Raw genomic sequence first — 24023 nt, 5'->3', positions numbered from 1 at the left:
TATCAAGTTGGGGTATGACTCTTCATTGAATGAAAGCAAAGCAGCTTTAACATATGAAATTACCCCGATGGCAACCCTAACCAAAGCATTTCCCAGTTCCCTTGTAGAAAGTGCATTTTGTTGGGGTAGCTATTGAATGGCAACTTCCCCATGTTGTTTTGAAACATCTTTGTCTAGAAAATCAAGTGCTCTCTAAGCCTTTAGGTGGCAGTGTTTTGCATAAAGAAGAGTGCTGGACCACTCACCAAGAACAGGAATTGATGGTGTTGATGGGCCAATCATCAGGTGACGATACCACATTGTGTCCATTGTGAAGATTCCAGGATATTATGATGTCACAGTTGGGGGTGGGGCTGAGTGGATCTACTATGTAAGCTGAACAAATTCTGACCAGACACAACACCTGCTTTGTGGAGGACAGAAGAGTCCTGCCAAAAGCCATATGGGAAGAGGAGCAACTTGTCATCTTTTGGTTAAGTCATTATCATTACCCTAACTTTAGCATTGACTTGACATCTGATATCAGTAAAGTGCTACTTGTTGGGGTAGTTCTGTTTGACACATGCTACTTTGGAGGAAAAACAAGATCGGGTTTGCTGGAAACACACTCTGATGATCACTGCCAAATCTGATTTCAGTGAGAATTACACTTCAACTTTAGCAACTCTCTTTCACCAAGTAATAGAAAGTGCTATCAAGTTGGGGTATATTTCTCACCTAACTGACCACAGATTTTTGAAGATGATTTATTCTCAACACAACTTTCTAAAGGTGTGATGTGTCACTAATATTACCCTAAGATAAGCATTGGCTCCTCTGAATTCAGTAAGTGCTTCTTGTTGGGGTAGTTTTGCTGACTTTAGCACATTGAAAGGCTCCATGATGAATACTTGCAATTGATGAAACTAATATCAGGATCACCTTGAATACAGCCCCATTTCACTGTTCTATTCAATAGTTAATTATTCACTTAGACTTCCAGTAAGCAATAAGAGTCACACTTCAACTTTAGCAACTGTCTTTTACCCTGTCATGAGAAAGTGCTATCAAGTTGGGGTATGACTCTTCATTGAATGAAAGCAGCTTTAACATATGAAATTACCCCGATGGCAACCCTAACCAAAGCATTTCCCAGTTCCCTTGTAGAAAGTGCATTTTGTTGGGGTAGCTATTGAATGGCAACTTCCCCATGTTGTTTTGAAACATCTTTGTCTAGAAAATCAAGTGCTCTCTAAGCCTTTAGGTGGCAGTGTTTTGCATAAAGAAGAGTGCTGGACCACTCACCAAGAACAGGAATTGATGGTGTTGATGGGCCAATCATCAGGTGACGATACCACATTGTGTCCATTGTGAAGATTCCAGGATATTATGATGTCACAGTTGGGGGTGGGGCTGAGTGGATCTACTATGTAAGCTGAACAAATTCTGACCAGACACAACACTTGCTTTGTGGAGGACAGAATAGTCCTGCCAAAAGCCATATGGGAAGAGGAGCAACTTGTCATCTTTTGGTTAAGTCATTATCATTACCCTAACTTTAGCATTGACTTGACATCGATATCAGTAAAGTGCTACTTGTTGGGGTAGTTCTGTTTGACACATGCTACTTTGGAGGAAAAACAAGATCAGGTTTTCTGGAAACACACTCTGATGATCACTGCCAAATCTGATTTCAGTGAGAATTACACTTCAACTTTAGCAACTCTCTTTCACCAAGTAATAGAAAGTGCTATCAAGTTGGGGTATATTTCTCACCTAACTGACCACAGATTTTTGAATATGATTTATTCTCAACACAACTTTCTAAAGGTGTGATGTGTCACTAATATTACCCTAAGATAAGCATTGGCTCCTCTGAACTCAGTAAGTGCTTCTTGTTGGGGTAGTTTTGCTGACTTTAGCACATTGAAAGGCTCCATGATGAATACTTGCAATTGATGAAACTAATATCAGGATCACCTTGAATAAAGCCCCATTTCACTGTTCTATTCAATAGTTAATTATTCACTTAGACTTCCAGTAAGCAATAAGAGTCACACTTCAACTTTAGCAACTGTCTTTTACCCTGTCATGAGAAAGTGCTATCAAGTTGGGGTATGACTCTTCATTGAATGAAAGCAGTTTTAACATATGAAATTACCCCGATGGCAACCCTAACCAAAGCATTTCCCAGTTCCCTTGTAGAAAGTGCATTTTGTTGGGGTAGCTATTGAATGGCAACTTCCCCCATGTTGTTTTGAAACATCTTTGTCTAGAAAATCAAGTGGTTTCTAAGCCTTTAGGTGGCAGTGTTTTGCATAAAGAAGAGTGCTGGACCACTCACCAAGAACAGGAATTGATGGTGTTGATGGGCCAATCATCAGGTGACGATACCACATTGTGTCCATTGTGAAGATTCCAGGATATTATGATGTCACAGTTGGGGGTGGGGCTGAGTGGATCTACTATGTAAGCTGAACAAATTCTGACCAGACACAACACCTGCTTTGTGGAGGACAGAAGAGTCCTGCCAAAAGCCATATGGGAAGAGGAGCAACTTGTCATCTTTTGGTTAAGTCATTATCATTACCCTAACTTTAGCATTGACTTGACATCTGATATCAGTAAAGTGCTACTTGTTGGGGTAGTTCTGTTTGACACATGCTACTTTGGAGGAAAAACAAGATCGGGTTTGCTGGAAACACACTCTGATGATCACTGCCAAATCTGATTTCAGTGAGAATTACACTTCAACTTTAGCAACTCTCTTTCACCAAGTAATAGAAAGTGCTATCAAGTTGGGGTATACTTATCACCTAACTGACCACAGATTTTTGAATATGATTTATTCTCAACACAACTTTCTAAAGGTGTGATGTGTCACTAATATTACCCTAAGATAAGCATTGGCTCCTCTGAATTCAGTAAGTGCTTCTTGTTGGGGTAGTTTTGCTGACTTTAGCACATTGAAAGGCTCATGATGAATACTTGCAATTGATGAAACTAATATCAGGATCACCTTGAATAAAGCCCCATTTCACTGTTCTATTTCAATAGTTAATTATTCACTTAGACTTCCAGTAAGCAATAATAGTCACACTTCAACTTTAGCAACTGTCTTTTACCCTGTCATAAGAAAGTGCTATCAAGTTGTGGTATGACTCTTCATTGAATGAAAGCAAAGCAGCTTTAACATATGAAATTACCCCGATGGCAACCCTAACCAAAGCATTTCCCAGTTCCCTTGTAGAAAGTGCATTTTGTTGGGGTAACTATTGAATGGCAACTTCCCCCATGTTGTTTTGAAACATCTTTGTCTAGAAAATCAAGTGCTCTCTAAGCCTTTAGGTGGCAGTGTTTTGCATAAAGAAGAGTGCTGGACCACTCACCAAGAACAGGAATTGATGGTGTTGATGGGCCAATCATCAGGTGACGATACCACATTGTGTCCATTGTGAAGATTCCAGGATATTATGATGTCACAGTTGGGGGTGGGGCTGAGTGGATCTACTATGTAAGCTGAACAAATTCTGACCAGACACAACACCTGCTTTGTGGAGGACAGAAGAGTCCTGCCAAAATCCATATGGGAAGAGGAGCAACTTGTCATCTTTTGGTTAAGTCAAAAGACTTGACATCTGATATCAGTAAAGTGCTACTTGTTGGGGTAGTTCTGTTTGACACATGCTACTTTGGAGGAAAAACAAGATCAGGTTTTCTGGAAACACACTCTGATGATCACTGCCAAATCTGATTTCAGTGAGAATTACACTTCAACTTTAGCAACTCTCTTTCACCAAGTAATAGAAAGTGCTATCAAGTTGGGGTATACTTCTCACCTAACTGACCACAGATTTTTGAAGATGATTTATTCTCAACACAACTTTCTAAAGGTGTGATGTGTCTAATATTACCCTAAGATAAGCATTGGCTCCTCTGAATTCAGTAAGTGCTTCTTGTTGGGGTAGTTTTGCTGACTTTAGCACATTGAAAGGCTCCATGATGAATACTTGCAATTGATGAAACTAATATCAGGATCACCTTGAATAAAGCCCCATTTCACTGTTCTATTCAATAGTTAATTATTCACTTAGACTTCCAGTAAGCAATAAGAGTCACACTTCAACTTTAGCAACTGTCTTTTACCCTGTCATGAGAAAGTGCTATCAAGTTGGGGTATGACTCTTCATTGAATGAAAGCAGCTTTAACATATGAAATTACCCCGATGGCAACCCTAACCAAAGCATTTCCCAGTTCCCTTGTAGAAAGTGCAATTTGTTGGGGTAGCTATTGAATGGCAACTTCCCCATGTTGTTTTGAAACATCTTTGTCTAGAAAATCAAGTGCTCTCTAAGCCTTTAGGTGGCAGTGTTTTGCATAAAGAAGAGTGCTGGACCACTCACCAAGAACAGGAATTGATGGTGTTGATGGGCCAATCATCAGGTGACGATACCACATTGTGTCCATTGTGAAGATTCCAGGATATTATGATGTCACAGTTGGGGGTGGGGCTGAGTGGATCTACTATGTAAGCTGAACAAATTCTGACCAGACACAACACTTGCTTTGTGGAGGACAGAAGAGTCCTGCCAAAAGCCATATGGGAAGAGGAGCAACTTGTCATCTTTTGGTTAAGTCATTATCATTACCCTAACTTTAGCATTGACTTGACATCTGATATCAGTAAAGTGCTACTTGTTGGGGTAGTTCTGTTTGACACATGCTACTTTGGAGGAAAAACAAGATCGGGTTTGCTGGAAACACACTCTGATGATCACTGCCAAATCTGATTTCAGTGAGAATTACACTTCAACTTTAGCAACTCTCTTTCACCAAGTAATAGAAAGTGCTATCAAGTTGGGGTATATTTCTCACCTAACTGACCACAGATTTTTGAAGATGATTTATTCTCAACACAACTTTCTAAAGGTGTGATGTGTCACTAATATTACCCTAAGATAAGCATTGGCTCCTCTGAATTCAGTAAGTGCTTCTTGTTGGGGTAGTTTTGCTGACTTTAGCACATTGAAAGGCTCCATGATGAATACTTGCAATTGATGAAACTAATATCAGGATCACCTTGAATACAGCCCCATTTCACTGTTCTATTCAATAGTTAATTATTCACTTAGACTTCCAGTAAGCAATAAGAGTCACACTTCAACTTTAGCAACTGTCTTTTACCCTGTCATGAGAAAGTGCTATCAAGTTGGGGTATGACTCTTCATTGAATGAAAGCAGCTTTAACATATGAAATTACCCCGATGGCAACCCTAACCAAAGCATTTCCCAGTTCCCTTGTAGAAAGTGCATTTTGTTGGGGTAGCTATTGAATGGCAACTTCCCCATGTTGTTTTGAAACATCTTTGTCTAGAAAATCAAGTGCTCTCTAAGCCTTTAGGTGGCAGTGTTTTGCATAAAGAAGAGTGCTGGACCACTCACCAAGAACAGGAATTGATGGTGTTGATGGGCCAATCATCAGGTGACGATACCACATTGTGTCCATTGTGAAGATTCCAGGATATTATGATGTCACAGTTGGGGGTGGGGCTGAGTGGATCTACTATGTAAGCTGAACAAATTCTGACCAGACACAACACTTGCTTTGTGGAGGACAGAATAGTCCTGCCAAAAGCCATATGGGAAGAGGAGCAACTTGTCATCTTTTGGTTAAGTCATTATCATTACCCTAACTTTAGCATTGACTTGACATCGATATCAGTAAAGTGCTACTTGTTGGGGTAGTTCTGTTTGACACATGCTACTTTGGAGGAAAAACAAGATCAGGTTTTCTGGAAACACACTCTGATGATCACTGCCAAATCTGATTTCAGTGAGAATTACACTTCAACTTTAGCAACTCTCTTTCACCAAGTAATAGAAAGTGCTATCAAGTTGGGGTATACTTCTCACCTAACTGACCACAGATTTTTGAAGATGATTTATTCTCAACACAACTTTCTAAAGGTGTGATGTGTCACTAATATTACCCTAAGATAAGCATTGGCTCCTCTGAATTCAGTAAGTGCTTCTTGTTGGGGTAGTTTTGCTGACTTTAGCACATTGAAAGGCTCCATGATGAATACTTGCAATTGATGAAACTAATATCAGGATCACCTTGAATAAAGCCCCATTTCACTGTTCTATTCAATAGTTAATTATTCACTTAGACTTCCAGTAAGCAATAAGAGTCACACTTCAACTTTAGCAACTGTCTTTTACCAAGTAATAGAAAGTGCTATCAAGTTGGGGTATATTTCTCACCTAACTGACCACAGATTTTTGAAGATGATTTATTCTCAACACAACTTTCTAAAGGTGTGATGTGTCACTAATATTACCCTAAGATAAGCATTGGCTCCTCTGAATTCAGTAAGTGCTTCTTGTTGGGGTAGTTTTGCTGACTTTAGCACATTGAAAGGCTCCATGATGAATACTTGCAATTGATGAAACTAATATCAGGATCACCTTGAATACAGCCCCATTTCACTGTTCTATTCAATAGTTAATTATTCACTTAGACTTCCAGTAAGCAATAAGAGTCACACTTCAACTTTAGCAACTGTCTTTTACCCTGTCATGAGAAAGTGCTATCAAGTTGGGGTATGACTCTTCATTGAATGAAAGCAGTTTTAACATATGAAATTACCCCGATGGCAACCCTAACCAAAGCATTTCCCAGTTCCCTTGTAGAAAGTGCATTTTGTTGGGGTAGCTATTGAATGGCAACTTCCCCCATGTTGTTTTGAAACATCTTTGTCTAGAAAATCAAGTGGTTTCTAAGCCTTTAGGTGGCAGTGTTTTGCATAAAGAAGAGTGCTGGACCACTCACCAAGAACAGGAATTGATGGTGTTGATGGGCCAATCATCAGGTGACGATACCACATTGTGTCCATTGTGAAGATTCCAGGATATTATGATGTCACAGTTGGGGGTGGGGCTGAGTGGATCTACTATGTAAGCTGAACAAATTCTGACCAGACACAACACCTGCTTTGTGGAGGACAGAAGAGTCCTGCCAAAAGCCATATGGGAAGAGGAGCAACTTGTCATCTTTTGGTTAAGTCATTATCATTACCCTAACTTTAGCATTGACTTGACATCTGATATCAGTAAAGTGCTACTTGTTGGGGTAGTTCTGTTTGACACATGCTACTTTGGAGGAAAAACAAGATCAGGTTTGCTGGAAACACACTCTGATGATCACTGCCAAATCTGATTTCAGTGAGAATTACACTTCAACTTTAGCAACTCTCTTTCACCAAGTAATAGAAAGTGCTATCAAGTTGGGGTATATTTCTCACCTAACTGACCACAGATTTTTGAAGATGATTTATTCTCAACACAACTTTCTAAAGGTGTGATGTGTCACTAATATTACCCTAAGATAAGCATTGGCTCCTCTGAATTCAGTAAGTGCTTCTTGTTGGGGTAGTTTTGCTGACTTTAGCACATTGAAAGGCTCCATGATGAATACTTGCAATTGATGAAACTAATATCAGGATCACCTTGAATAAAGCCCCATTTCACTGTTCTATTTCAATCGTTAATTATTCACTTAGACTTCCAGTAAGCAATAATAGTCACACTTCAACTTTAGCAACTGTCTTTTACCCTGTCATGAGAAAGTGCTATCAAGTTGGGGTATGACTCTTCATTGAATGAAAGCAGCTTTAACATATGAAATTACCCCGATGGCAACCCTAACCAAAGCATTTCCCAGTTCCCTTGTAGAAAGTGCATTTTGTTGGGGTAGCTATTGAATGGCAACTTCCCCCATGTTGTTTTGAAACATCTTTGTCTAGAAAATCAAGTGCTCTCTAAGCCTTTAGGTGGCAGTGTTTTGCATAAAGAAGAGTGCTGGACCACTCACCAAGAACAGGAATTGATGGTGTTGATGGGCCAATCATCAGGTGACGATACCACATTGTGTCCATTGTGAAGATTCCAGGATATTATGATGTCACAGTTGGGGGTGGGGCTGAGTGGATCTACTATGTAAGCTGAACAAATTCTGACCAGACACAACACCTGCTTTGTGGAGGACAGAAGAGTCCTGCCAAAAGCCATATGGGAAGAGGAGCAACTTGTCATCTTTTGGTTAAGTCATTATCATTACCCTAACTTTAGCATTGACTTGACATCTGATATCAGTAAAGTGCTACTTGTTGGGGTAGTTCTGTTTGACACATGCTACTTTGGAGGAAAAACAAGATCAGGTTTGCTGGAAACACACTCTGATGATCACTGCCAAATCTGATTTCAGTGAGAATTACACTTCAACTTTAGCAACTCTCTTTCACCAAGTAATAGAAAGTGCTATCAAGTTGGGGTATATTTCTCACCTAACTGACCACAGATTTTTGAAGATGATTTATTCTCAACACAACTTTCTAAAGGTGTGATGTGTCACTAATATTACCCTAAGATAAGCATTGGCTCCTCTGAATTCAGTAAGTGCTTCTTGTTGGGGTAGTTTTGCTGACTTTAGCACATTGAAAGGCTCCATGATGAATACTTGCAATTGATGAAACTAATATCAGGATCACCTTGAATAAAGCCCCATTTCACTGTTCTATTTCAATCGTTAATTATTCACTTAGACTTCCAGTAAGCAATAATAGTCACACTTCAACTTTAGCAACTGTCTTTTACCCTGTCATGAGAAAGTGCTATCAAGTTGGGGTATGACTCTTCATTGAATGAAAGCAGCTTTAACATATGAAATTACCCCGATGGCAACCCTAACCAAAGCATTTCCCAGTTCCCTTGTAGAAAGTGCATTTTGTTGGGGTAGCTATTGAATGGCAACTTCCCCCATGTTGTTTTGAAACATCTTTGTCTAGAAAATCAAGTGCTCTCTAAGCCTTTAGGTGGCAGTGTTTTGCATAAAGAAGAGTGCTGGACCACTCACCAAGAACAGGAATTGATGGTGTTGATGGGCCAATCATCAGGTGACGATACCACATTGTGTCCATTGTGAAGATTCCAGGATATTATGATGTCACAGTTGGGGGTGGGGCTGAGTGGATCTACTATGTAAGCTGAACAAATTCTGACCAGACACAACACCTGCTTTGTGGAGGACAGAAGAGTCCTGCCAAAAGCCATATGGGAAGAGGAGCAACTTGTCATCTTTTGGTTAAGTCATTATCATTACCCTAACTTTAGCATTGACTTGACATCTGATATCAGTAAAGTGCTACTTGTTGGGGTAGTTCTGTTTGACACATGCTACTTTGGAGGAAAAACAAGATCAGGTTTGCTGGAAACACACTCTGATGATCACTGCCAAATCTGATTTCAGTGAGAATTACACTTCAACTTTAGCAACTCTCTTTCACCAAGTAATAGAAAGTGCTATCAAGTTGGGGTATACTTATCACCTAACTGACCACAGATTTTTGAATATGATTTATTCTCAACACAACTTTCTAAAGGTGTGATGTGTCACTAATATTACCCTAAGATAAGCATTGGCTCCTCTGAATTCAGTAAGTGCTTCTTGTTGGGGTAGTTTTGCTGACTTTAGCACATTGAAAGGCTCATGATGAATACTTGCAATTGATGAAACTAATATCAGGATCACCTTGAATAAAGCCCCATTTCACTGTTCTATTTCAATAGTTAATTATTCACTTAGACTTCCAGTAAGCAATAATAGTCACACTTCAACTTTAGCAACTGTCTTTTACCCTGTCATGAGAAAGTGCTATCAAGTTGGGGTATGACTCTTCATTGAATGAAAGCAGCTTTAACATATGAAATTACCCCGATGGCAACCCTAACCAAAGCATTTCCCAGTTCCCTTGTAGAAAGTGCATTTTGTTGGGGTAGCTATTGAATGGCAACTTCCCCCATGTTGTTTTGAAACATCTTTGTCTAGAAAATCAAGTGCTCTCTAAGCCTTTAGGTGGCAGTGTTTTGCATAAAGAAGAGTGCTGGACCACTCACCAAGAACAGGAATTGATGGTGTTGATGGGCCAATCATCAGGTGACAATACCACATTGTGTCCATTGTGAAGATTCCAGGATATTATGATGTCACAGTTGGGGGTGGGGCTGAGTGGATCTACTATGTAAGCTGAACAAATTCTGACCAGACACAACACCTGCTTTGTGGAGGACAGAAGAGTCCTGCCAAAAGCCATATGGGAAGAGGAGCAACTTGTCATCTTTTGGTTAAGTCATTATCATTACCCTAACTTTAGCATTGACTTGACATCTGATATCAGTAAAGTGCTACTTGTTGGGGTAGTTCTGTTTGACACATACTACTTTGGAGGAAAAACAAGATCAGGTTTGCTGGAAACACACTCTGATGATCACTGCCAAATCTGATTTCAGTGAGAATTACACTTCAACTTTAGCAACTCTCTTTCACCAAGTAATAGAAAGTGCTATCAAGTTGGGGTATACTTATCACCTAACTGACCACAGATTTTTGAATATGATTTATTCTCAACACAACTTTCTAAAGGTGTGATGTGTCACTAATATTACCCTAAGATAAGCATTGGCTCCTCTGAATTCAGTAAGTGCTTCTTGTTGGGGTAGTTTTGCTGACTTTAGCACATTGAAAGGCTCCATGATGAATACTTGCAATTGAACTAATATCAGGATCACCTTGAATAAAGCCCCATTTCACTGTTCTATTTCAATAGTTAATTATTCACTTAGACTTCCAGTAAGCAATAAGAGTCACACTTCAACTTTAGCAACTGTCTTTTACCCTGTCATAAGAAAGTGCTATCAAGTTGGGGTATGACTCTTCATTGAATGAAAGCAAAGCAGCTTTAACATATGAAATTACCCCGATGGCAACCCTAACCAAAGCATTTCCCAGTTCCCTTGTAGAAAGTGCATTTTGTTGGGGTAGCTATTGAATGGCAACTTCCCCATGTTGTTTTGAAACATCTTTGTCTAGAAAATCAAGTGCTCTCTAAGCCTTTAGGTGGCAGTGTTTTGCATAAAGAAGAGTGCTGGACCACTCACCAAGAACAGGAATTGATGGTGTTGATGGGCCAATCATCAGGTGACGATACCACATTGTGTCCATTGTGAAGATTCCAGGATATTATGATGTCACAGTTGGGGGTGGGGCTGAGTGGGGTAGTTTCTGATTTCAGTGAGAATTACACTTCAACTTTAGCAACTCTCTTTCACCAAGTAATAGAAAGTGCTATCAAGTTGGGGTATACTTATCACCTAACTGACCACAGATTTTTGAATATGATTTATTCTCAACACAACTTTCTAAAGGTGTGATGTGTCACTAATATTACCCTAAGATAAGCATTGGCTCCTCTGAATTCAGTAAGTGCTTCTTGTTGGGGTAGTTTTGCTGACTTTAGCACATTGAAAGGCTCCATGATGAATACTTGCAATTGAACTAATATCAGGATCACCTTGAATAAAGCCCCATTTCACTGTTCTATTTCAATAGTTAATTATTCACTTAGACTTCCAGTAAGCAATAAGAGTCACACTTCAACTTTAGCAACTGTCTTTTACCCTGTCATAAGAAAGTGCTATCAAGTTGGGGTATGACTCTTCATTGAATGAAAGCAAAGCAGCTTTAACATATGAAATTACCCCGATGGCAACCCTAACCAAAGCATTTCCCAGTTCCCTTGTAGAAAGTGCATTTTGTTGGGGTAGCTATTGAATGGCAACTTCCCCATGTTGTTTTGAAACATCTTTGTCTAGAAAATCAAGTGCTCTCTAAGCCTTTAGGTGGCAGTGTTTTGCATAAAGAAGAGTGCTGGACCACTCACCAAGAACAGGAATTGATGGTGTTGATGGGCCAATCATCAGGTGACGATACCACATTGTGTCCATTGTGAAGATTCCAGGATATTATGATGTCACAGTTGGGGGTGGGGCTGAGTGGATCTACTATGTAAGCTGAACAAATTCTGACCAGACACAACACCTGCTTTGTGGAGGACAGAAGAGTCCTGCCAAAAGCCATATGGGAAGAGGAGCAACTTGTCATCTTTTGGTTAAGTCATTATCATTACCCTAACTTTAGCATTGACTTGACATCTGATATCAGTAAAGTGCTACTTGTTGGGGTAGTTCTGTTTGACACATGCTACTTTGGAGGAAAAACAAGATCGGGTTTGCTGGAAACACACTCTGATGATCACTGCCAAATCTGATTTCAGTGAGAATTACACTTCAACTTTAGCAACTCTCTTTCACCAAGTAATAGAAAGTGCTATCAAGTTGGGGTATATTTCTCACCTAACTGACCACAGATTTTTGAAGATGATTTATTCTCAACACAACTTTCTAAAGGTGTGATGTGTCACTAATATTACCCTAAGATAAGCATTGGCTCCTCTGAATTCAGTAAGTGCTTCTTGTTGGGGTAGTTTTGCTGACTTTAGCACATTGAAAGGCTCCATGATGAATACTTGCAATTGATGAAACTAATATCAGGATCACCTTGAATACAGCCCCATTTCACTGTTCTATTCAATAGTTAATTATTCACTTAGACTTCCAGTAAGCAATAAGAGTCACACTTCAACTTTAGCAACTGTCTTTTACCCTGTCATGAGAAAGTGCTATCAAGTTGGGGTATGACTCTTCATTGAATGAAAGCAGCTTTAACATATGAAATTACCCCGATGGCAACCCTAACCAAAGCATTTCCCAGTTCCCTTGTAGAAAGTGCATTTTGTTGGGGTAGCTATTGAATGGCAACTTCCCCATGTTGTTTTGAAACATCTTTGTCTAGAAAATCAAGTGCTCTCTAAGCCTTTAGGTGGCAGTGTTTTGCATAAAGAAGAGTGCTGGACCACTCACCAAGAACAGGAATTGATGGTGTTGATGGGCCAATCATCAGGTGACGATACCACATTGTGTCCATTGTGAAGATTCCAGGATATTATGATGTCACAGTTGGGGGTGGGGCTGAGTGGATCTACTATGTAAGCTGAACAAATTCTGACCAGACACAACACTTGCTTTGTGGAGGACAGAATAGTCCTGCCAAAAGCCATATGGGAAGAGGAGCAACTTGTCATCTTTTGGTTAAGTCATTATCATTACCCTAACTTTAGCATTGACTTGACATCGATATCAGTAAAGTGCTACTTGTTGGGGTAGTTCTGTTTGACACATGCTACTTTGGAGGAAAAACAAGATCAGGTTTTCTGGAAACACACTCTGATGATCACTGCCAAATCTGATTTCAGTGAGAATTACACTTCAACTTTAGCAACTCTCTTTCACCAAGTAATAGAAAGTGCTATCAAGTTGGGGTATATTTCTCACCTAACTGACCACAGATTTTTGAATATGATTTATTCTCAACACAACTTTCTAAAGGTGTGATGTGTCACTAATATTACCCTAAGATAAGCATTGGCTCCTCTGAACTCAGTAAGTGCTTCTTGTTGGGGTAGTTTTGCTGACTTTAGCACATTGAAAGGCTCCATGATGAATACTTGCAATTGATGAAACTAATATCAGGATCACCTTGAATAAAGCCCCATTTCACTGTTCTATTCAATAGTTAATTATTCACTTAGACTTCCAGTAAGCAATAAGAGTCACACTTCAACTTTAGCAACTGTCTTTTACCCTGTCATGAGAAAGTGCTATCAAGTTGGGGTATGACTCTTCATTGAATGAAAGCAGTTTTAACATATGAAATTACCCCGATGGCAACCCTAACCAAAGCATTTCCCAGTTCCCTTGTAGAAAGTGCATTTTGTTGGGGTAGCTATTGAATGGCAACTTCCCCCATGTTGTTTTGAAACATCTTTGTCTAGAAAATCAAGTGGTTTCTAAGCCTTTAGGTGGCAGTGTTTTGCATAAAGAAGAGTGCTGGACCACTCACCAAGAACAGGAATTGATGGTGTTGATGGGCCAATCATCAGGTGACGATACCACATTGTGTCCATTGTGAAGATTCCAGGATATTATGATGTCACAGTTGGGGGTGGGGCTGAGTGGATCTACTATGTAAGCTGAACAAATTCTGACCAGACACAACACCTGCTTTGTGGAGGACAGAAGAGTCCTGCCAAAAGCCATATGGGAAGAGGAGCAACTTGTCATCTTTTGGTTAAGTCATTATCATTACCCTAACTTTAGCATTGACTTGACATCTGATATCAGTAAAGTGCTACTTGTTGGGGTAGTTCTGTTTGACACATGCTACTTTGGAGGAAAAACAAGATCAGGTTTGCTGGAAACACACTCTGATGATCACTGCCAAATCTGATTTCAGTGAGAATTACACTTCAACTTTAGCAACTCTCTTTCACCAAGTAATAGAAAGTGCTATCAAGTTGGGGTATACTTATCACCTAACTGACCACAGATTTTTGAATATGATTTATTCTCAACACAACTTTCTAAAGGTGTGATGTGTCACTAATATTACCCTAAGATAAGCATTGGCTCCTCTGAATTCAGTAAGTGCTTCTTGTTGGGGTAGTTTTGCTGACTTTAGCACATTGAAAGGCTCATGATGAATACTTGCAATTGATGAAACTAATATCAGGATCACCTTGAATAAAGCCCCATTTCACTGTTCTATTTCAATAGTTAATTATTCACTTAGACTTCCAGTAAGCAATAATAGTCACACTTCAACTTTAGCAACTGTCTTTTACCCTGTCATGAGAAAGTGCTATCAAGTTGGGGTATGACTCTTCATTGAATGAAAGCAGCTTTAACATATGAAATTACCCCGATGGCAACCCTAACCAAAGCATTTCCCAGTTCCCTTGTAGAAAGTGCATTTTGTTGGGGTAGCTATTGAATGGCAACTTCCCCCATGTTGTTTTGAAACATCTTTGTCTAGAAAATCAAGTGCTCTCTAAGCCTTTAGGTGGCAGTGTTTTGCATAAAGAAGAGTGCTGGACCACTCACCAAGAACAGGAATTGATGGTGTTGATGGGCCAATCATCAGGTGACAATACCACATTGTGTCCATTGTGAAGATTCCAGGATATTATGATGTCACAGTTGGGGGTGGGGCTGAGTGGATCTACTATGTAAGCTGAACAAATTCTGACCAGACACAACACCTGCTTTGTGGAGGACAGAAGAGTCCTGCCAAAAGCCATATGGGAAGAGGAGCAACTTGTCATATTTTGGTTAAGTCATTATCATTACCCTAACTTTAGCATTGACTTGACATCTGATATCAGTAAAGTGCTACTTGTTGGGGTAGTTCTGTTTGACACATACTACTTTGGAGGAAAAACAAGATCAGGTTTGCTGGAAACACACTCTGATGATCACTGCCAAATCTGATTTCAGTGAGAATTACACTTCAACTTTAGCAACTCTCTTTCACCAAGTAATAGAAAGTGCTATCAAGTTGGGGTATACTTATCACCTAACTGACCACAGATTTTTGAATATGATTTATTCTCAACACAACTTTCTAAAGGTGTGATGTGTCACTAATATTACCCTAAGATAAGCATTGGCTCCTCTGAATTCAGTAAGTGCTTCTTGTTGGGGTAGTTTTGCTGACTTTAGCACATTGAAAGGCTCCATGATGAATACTTGCAATTGATGAAACTAATATCAGGATCACCTTGAATAAAGCCCCATTTCACTGTTCTATTTCAATAGTTAATTATTCACTTAGACTTCCAGTAAGCAATAAGAGTCACACTTCAACTTTAGCAACTGTCTTTTACCCTGTCATAAGAAAGTGCTATCAAGTTGGGGTATGACTCTTCATTGAATGAAAGCAAAGCAGCTTTAACATATGAAATTACCCCGATGGCAACCCTAACCAAAGCATTTCCCAGTTCCCTTGTAGAGAGTGCATTTTGTTGGGGTAGCTATTGAATGGCAACTTCCCCATGTTGTTTTGAAACATCTTTGTCTAGAAAATCAAGTGCTCTCTAAGCCTTTAGGTGGCAGTGTTTTGCATAAAGAAGAGTGCTGGACCACTCACCAAGAACAGGAATTGATGGTGTTGATGGGCCAATCATCAGGTGACGATACCACATTGTGTCCATTGTGAAGATTCCAGGATATTATGATGTCACAGTTGGGGGTGGGGCTGAGTGGATCTACTATGTAAGCTGAACAAATTCTGACCAGACACAACACCTGCTTTGTGGAGGACAGAAGAGTCCTGCCAAAAGCCATATGGGAAGAGGAGCAACTTGTCATCTTTTGGTTAAGTCATTATCATTACCCTAACTTTAGCATTGACTTGACATCTGATATCAGTAAAGTGCTACTTGTTGGGGTAGTTCTGTTTGACACATGCTACTTTGGAGGAAAAACAAGATCGGGTTTGCTGGAAACACACTCTGATGATCACTGCCAAATCTGATTTCAGTGAGAATTACACTTCAACTTTAGCAACTCTCTTTCACCAAGTAATAGAAAGTGCTATCAAGTTGGGGTATATTTCTCACCTAACTGACCACAGATTTTTGAAGATGATTTATTCTCAACACAACTTTCTAAAGGTGTGATGTGTCACTAATATTACCCTAAGATAAGCATTGGCTCCTCTGAATTCAGTAAGTGCTTCTTGTTGGGGTAGTTTTGCTGACTTTAGCACATTGAAAGGCTCCATGATGAATACTTGCAATTGATGAAACTAATATCAGGATCACCTTGAATACAGCCCCATTTCACTGTTCTATTCAATAGTTAATTATTCACTTAGACTTCCAGTAAGCAATAAGAGTCACACTTCAACTTTAGCAACTGTCTTTTACCCTGTCATGAGAAAGTGCTATCAAGTTGGGGTATGACTCTTCATTGAATGAAAGCAGCTTTAACATATGAAATTACCCCGATGGCAACCCTAACCAAAGCATTTCCCAGTTCCCTTGTAGAAAGTGCATTTTGTTGGGGTAGCTATTGAATGGCAACTTCCCCATGTTGTTTTGAAACATCTTTGTCTAGAAAATCAAGTGCTCTCTAAGCCTTTAGGTGGCAGTGTTTTGCATAAAGAAGAGTGCTGGACCACTCACCAAGAACAGGAATTGATGGTGTTGATGGGCCAATCATCAGGTGACGATACCACATTGTGTCCATTGTGAAGATTCCAGGATATTATGATGTCACAGTTGGGGGTGGGGCTGAGTGGATCTACTATGTAAGCTGAACAAATTCTGACCAGACACAACACTTGCTTTGTGGAGGACAGAATAGTCCTGCCAAAAGCCATATGGGAAGAGGAGCAACTTGTCATCTTTTGGTTAAGTCATTATCATTACCCTAACTTTAGCATTGACTTGACATCGATATCAGTAAAGTGCTACTTGTTGGGGTAGTTCTGTTTGACACATGCTACTTTGGAGGAAAAACAAGATCAGGTTTTCTGGAAACACACTCTGATGATCACTGCCAAATCTGATTTCAGTGAGAATTACACTTCAACTTTAGCAACTCTCTTTCACCAAGTAATAGAAAGTGCTATCAAGTTGGGGTATATTTCTCACCTAACTGACCACAGATTTTTGAATATGATTTATTCTCAACACAACTTTCTAAAGGTGTGATGTGTCACTAATATTACCCTAAGATAAGCATTGGCTCCTCTGAATTCAGTGAGTGCTTCTTGTTGGGGTAGTTTTGCTGACTTTAGCACATTGAAAGGCTCCATGATGAATACTTGCAATTGATGAAACTAATATCAGGATCACCTTGAATAAAGCCCCATTTCACTGTTCTATTTCAATAGTTAATTATTCACTTAGACTTCCAGTAAGCAATAAGAGTCACACTTCAACTTTAGCAACTGTCTTTTACCCTGTCATAAGAAAGTGCTATCAAGTTGGGGTATGACTCTTCATTGAATGAAAGCAAAGCAGCTTTAACATATGAAATTACCCCGATGGCAACCCTAACCAAAGCATTTCCCAGTTCCCTTGTAGAAAGTGCATTTTGTTGGGGTAGCTATTGAATGGCAACTTCCCCATGTTGTTTTGAAACATCTTTGTCTAGAAAATCAAGTGCTCTCTAAGCCTTTAGGTGGCAGTGTTTTGCATAAAGAAGAGTGCTGGACCACTCACCAAGAACAGGAATTGATGGTGTTTATGGGCCAATCATCAGGTGACGATACCACATTGTGTCCATTGTGAAGATTCCAGGATATTATGATGTCACAGTTGGGGGTGGGGCTGAGTGGATCTACTATGTAAGCTGAACAAATTCTGACCAGACACAACACCTGCTTTGTGGAGGACAGAAGAGTCCTGCCAAAAGCCATATGGGAAGAGGAGCAACTTGTCATCTTTTGGTTAAGTCATTATCATTACCCTAACTTTAGCATTGACTTGACATCTGATATCAGTAAAGTGCTACTTGTTGGGGTAGTTCTGTTTGACACATGCTACTTTGGAGGAAAAACAAGATCGGGTTTGCTGGAAACACACTCTGATGATCACTGCCAAATCTGATTTCAGTGAGAATTACACTTCAACTTTAGCAACTCTCTTTCACCAAGTAATAGAAAGTGCTATCAAGTTGGGGTATATTTCTCACCTAACTGACCACAGATTTTTGAAGATGATTTATTCTCAACACAACTTTCTAAAGGTGTGATGTGTCACTAATATTACCCTAAGATAAGCATTGGCTCCTCTGAATTCAGTAAGTGCTTCTTGTTGGGGTAGTTTTGCTGACTTTAGCACATTGAAAGGCTCCATGATGAATACTTGCAATTGATGAAACTAATATCAGGATCACCTTGAATACAGCCCCATTTCACTGTTCTATTCAATAGTTAATTATTCACTTAGACTTCCAGTAAGCAATAAGAGTCACACTTCAACTTTAGCAACTGTCTTTTACCCTGTCATGAGAAAGTGCTATCAAGTTGGGGTATGACTCTTCATTGAATGAAAGCAGCTTTAACATATGAAATTACCCCGATGGCAACCCTAACCAAAGCATTTCCCAGTTCCCTTGTAGAAAGTGCATTTTGTTGGGGTAGCTATTGAATGGCAACTTCCCCATGTTGTTTTGAAACATCTTTGTCTAGAAAATCAAGTGCTCTCTAAGCCTTTAGGTGGCAGTGTTTTGCATAAAGAAGAGTGCTGGACCACTCACCAAGAACAGGAATTGATGGTGTTGATGGGCCAATCATCAGGTGACGATACCACATTGTGTCCATTGTGAAGATTCCAGGATATTATGATGTCACAGTTGGGGGTGGGGCTGAGTGGATCTACTATGTAAGCTGAACAAATTCTGACCAGACACAACACTTGCTTTGTGGAGGACAGAATAGTCCTGCCAAAAGCCATATGGGAAGAGGAGCAACTTGTCATCTTTTGGTTAAGTCATTATCATTACCCTAACTTTAGCATTGACTTGACATCGATATCAGTAAAGTGCTACTTGTTGGGGTAGTTCTGTTTGACACATGCTACTTTGGAGGAAAAACAAGATCAGGTTTTCTGGAAACACACTCTGATGATCACTGCCAAATCTGATTTCAGTGAGAATTACACTTCAACTTTAGCAACTCTCTTTCACCAAGTAATAGAAAGTGCTATCAAGTTGGGGTATATTTCTCACCTAACTGACCACAGATTTTTGAATATGATTTATTCTCAACACAACTTTCTAAAGGTGTGATGTGTCACTAATATTACCCTAAGATAAGCATTGGCTCCTCTGAACTCAGTAAGTGCTTCTTGTTGGGGTAGTTTTGCTGACTTTAGCACATTGAAAGGCTCCATGATGAATACTTGCAATTGATGAAACTAATATCAGGATCACCTTGAATAAAGCCCCATTTCACTGTTCTATTCAATAGTTAATTATTCACTTAGACTTCCAGTAAGCAATAAGAGTCACACTTCAACTTTAGCAACTGTCTTTTACCCTGTCATGAGAAAGTGCTATCAAGTTGGGGTATGACTCTTCATTGAATGAAAGCAGTTTTAACATATGAAATTACCCCGATGGCAACCCTAACCAAAGCATTTCCCAGTTCCCTTGTAGAAAGTGCATTTTGTTGGGGTAGCTATTGAATGGCAACTTCCCCCATGTTGTTTTGAAACATCTTTGTCTAGAAAATCAAGTGGTTTCTAAGCCTTTAGGTGGCAGTGTTTTGCATAAAGAAGAGTGCTGGACCACTCACCAAGAACAGGAATTGATGGTGTTGATGGGCCAATCATCAGGTGACGATACCACATTGTGTCCATTGTGAAGATTCCAGGATATTATGATGTCACAGTTGGGGGTGGGGCTGAGTGGATCTACTATGTAAGCTGAACAAATTCTGACCAGACACAACACCTGCTTTGTGGAGGACAGAAGAGTCCTGCCAAAAGCCATATGGGAAGAGGAGCAACTTGTCATCTTTTGGTTAAGTCATTATCATTACCCTAACTTTAGCATTGACTTGACATCTGATATCAGTAAAGTGCTACTTGTTGGGGTAGTTCTGTTTGACACATGCTACTTTGGAGGAAAAACAAGATCAGGTTTGCTGGAAACACACTCTGATGATCACTGCCAAATCTGATTTCAGTGAGAATTACACTTCAACTTTAGCAACTCTCTTTCACCAAGTAATAGAAAGTGCTATCAAGTTGGGGTATATTTCTCACCTAACTGACCACAGATTTTTGAAGATGATTTATTCTCAACACAACTTTCTAAAGGTGTGATGTGTCACTAATATTACCCTAAGATAAGCATTGGCTCCTCTGAATTCAGTAAGTGCTTCTTGTTGGGGTAGTTTTGCTGACTTTAGCACATTGAAAGGCTCCATGATGAATACTTGCAATTGATGAAACTAATATCAGGATCACCTTGAATAAAGCCCCATTTCACTGTTCTATTTCAATAGTTAATTATTCACTTAGACTTCCAGTAAGCAATAAGAGTCACACTTCAACTTTAGCAACTGTCTTTTACCCTGTCATAAGAAAGTGCTATCAAGTTGGGGTATGACTCTTCATTGAATGAAAGCAAAGCAGCTTTAACATATGAAATTACCCCGATGGCAACCCTAACCAAAGCATTTCCCAGTTCCCTTGTAGAAAGTGCATTTTGTTTGGGTAGCTATTGAATGGCAACTTCCCCATGTTGTTTTGAAACATCTTTGTCTAGAAAATCAAGTGCTCTCTAAGCCTTTAGGTGGCAGTGTTTTGCATAATTAAGAGTGCTGGACCACTCACCAAGAACAGGAATTGATGGTGTTGATGTGCCAATCATCAGGTGACGATACCACATTGTGTCCATTGTGAAGATTCCAGGATATTATGATGTCACAGTTGGGGGTGGGGCTGAGTGGATCTACTATGTAAGCTGAACAAATTCTGACCAGACACAACACTTGCTTTGTGGAGGACAGAATAGTCCTGCCAAAAGCCATATGGGAAGAGGAGCAACTTGTCATCTTTTGGTTAAGTCATTATCATTACCCTAACTTTAGCATTGACTTGACATCTGATATCAGTAAAGTGCTACTTGTTGGGGTAGTTCTGTTTGACACATGCTACTTTGGAGGAAAAACAAGATCAGGTTTTCTGGAAACACACTCTGATGATCACTGCCAAATCTGATTTCAGTGAGAATTACACTTCAACTTTAGCAACTCTCTTTCACCAAGTAATAGAAAGTGCTATCAAGTTGGGGTATATTTCTCACCTAACTGACCACAGATTTTTGAATATGATTTATTCTCAACACAACTTTCTAAAGGTGTGATGTGTCACTAATATTACCCTAAGATAAGCATTGGCTCCTCTGAATTCAGTAAGTGCTTCTTGTTGGGGTAGTTTTGCTGACTTTAGCACATTGAAAGGCTCCATGATGAATACTTGCAATTGATGAAACTAATATCAGGATCACCTTGAATAAAGCCCCATTTCACTGTTCTATTCAATAGTTAATTATTCACTTAGACTTCCAGTAAGCAATAAGAGTCACACTTCAACTTTAGCAACTGTCTTTTACCCTGTCATGAGAAAGTGCTATCAAGTTGGGGTATGACTCTTCATTGAATGAAAGCAGCTTTAACATATGAAATTACCCCGATGGCAACCCTAACCAAAGCATTTCCCAGTTCCCTTGTAGAAAGTGCATTTTGTTGGGGTAGCTATTGAATGGCAACTTCCCCATGTTGTTTTGAAACATCTTTGTCTAGAAAATCAAGTGCTCTCTAAGCCTTTAGGTGGCAGTGTTTTGCATAAAGAAGAGTGCTGGACCACTCATCAAGAACAGGAATTGATGGTGTTGATGGGCCAATCATCAGGTGACGATACCACATTGTGTCCATTGTGAAGATTCCAGGATATTATGATGTCACAGTTGGGGGTGGGGCTGAGTGGATCTACTATGTAAGCTGAACAAATTCTGACCAGACACAACACTTGCTTTGTGGAGGACAGAATAGTCCTGCCAAAAGCCATATGGGAAGAGGAGCAACTTGTCATCTTTTGGTTAAGTCATTATCATTACCCTAACTTTAGCATTGACTTGACATCTGATATCAGTAAAGTGCTACTTGTTGGGGTAGTTCTGTTTGACACATGCTACTTTGGAGGAAAAACAAGATCGGGTTTGCTGGAAACACACTCTGATGATCACTGCCAAATCTGATTTCAGTGAGAATTACACTTCAACTTTAGCAACTCTCTTTCACCAAGTAATAGAAAGTGCTATCAAGTTGGGGTATATTTCTCACCTAACTGACCACAGATTTTTGAAGATGATTTATTCTCAACACAACTTTCTAAAGGTGTGATGTGTCACTAATATTACCCTAAGATAAGCATTGGCTCCTCTGAATTCAGTAAGTGCTTCTTGTTGGGGTAGTTTTGCTGACTTTAGCACATTGAAAGGCTCCATGATGAATACTTGCAATTGATGAAACTAATATCAGGATCACCTTGAATACAGCCCCATTTCACTGTTCTATTCAATAGTTAATTATTCACTTAGACTTCCAGTAAGCAATAAGAGTCACACTTCAACTTTAGCAACTGTCTTTTACCCTGTCATGAGAAAGTGCTATCAAGTTGGGGTATGACTCTTCATTGAATGAAAGCAGCTTTAACATATGAAATTACCCCGATGGCAACCCTAACCAAAGCATTTCCCAGTTCCCTTGTAGAAAGTGCATTTTGTTGGGGTAGCTATTGAATGGCAACTTCCCCATGTTGTTTTGAAACATCTTTGTCTAGAAAATCAAGTGCTCTCTAAGCCTTTAGGTGGCAGTGTTTTGCATAAAGAAGAGTGCTGGACCACTCACCAAGAACAGGAATTGATGGTGTTGATGGGCCAATCATCAGGTGACGATACCACATTGTGTCCATTGTGAAGATTCCAGGATATTATGATGTCACAGTTGGGGGTGGGGCTGAGTGGATCTACTATGTAAGCTGAACAAATTCTGACCAGACACAACACTTGCTTTGTGGAGGACAGAATAGTCCTGCCAAAAGCCATATGGGAAGAGGAGCAACTTGTCATCTTTTGGTTAAGTCATTATCATTACCCTAACTTTAGCATTGACTTGACATCGATATCAGTAAAGTGCTACTTGTTGGGGTAGTTCTGTTTGACACATGCTACTTTGGAGGAAAAACAAGATCAGGTTTTCTGGAAACACACTCTGATGATCACTGCCAAATCTGATTTCAGTGAGAATTACACTTCAACTTTAGCAACTCTCTTTCACCAAGTAATAGAAAGTGCTATCAAGTTGGGGTATATTTCTCACCTAACTGACCACAGATTTTTGAATATGATTTATTCTCAACACAACTTTCTAAAGGTGTGATGTGTCACTAATATTACCCTAAGATAAGCATTGGCTCCTCTGAACTCAGTAAGTGCTTCTTGTTGGGGTAGTTTTGCTGACTTTAGCACATTGAAAGGCTCCATGATGAATACTTGCAATTGATGAAACTAATATCAGGATCACCTTGAATAAAGCCCCATTTCACTGTTCTATTCAATAGTTAATTATTCACTTAGACTTCCAGTAAGCAATAAGAGTCACACTTCAACTTTAGCAACTGTCTTTTACCCTGTCATGAGAAAGTGCTATCAAGTTGGGGTATGACTC

Source organism: Notolepis coatsorum (assembly GCF_963971535.1).
Source record: "Notolepis coatsorum genome assembly, chromosome: 11".
NCBI classification, from domain to species: Eukaryota; Metazoa; Chordata; class Actinopteri; order Aulopiformes; family Paralepididae; genus Notolepis; species Notolepis coatsorum.
This window is presented reverse-complemented; position numbering follows the sequence as displayed.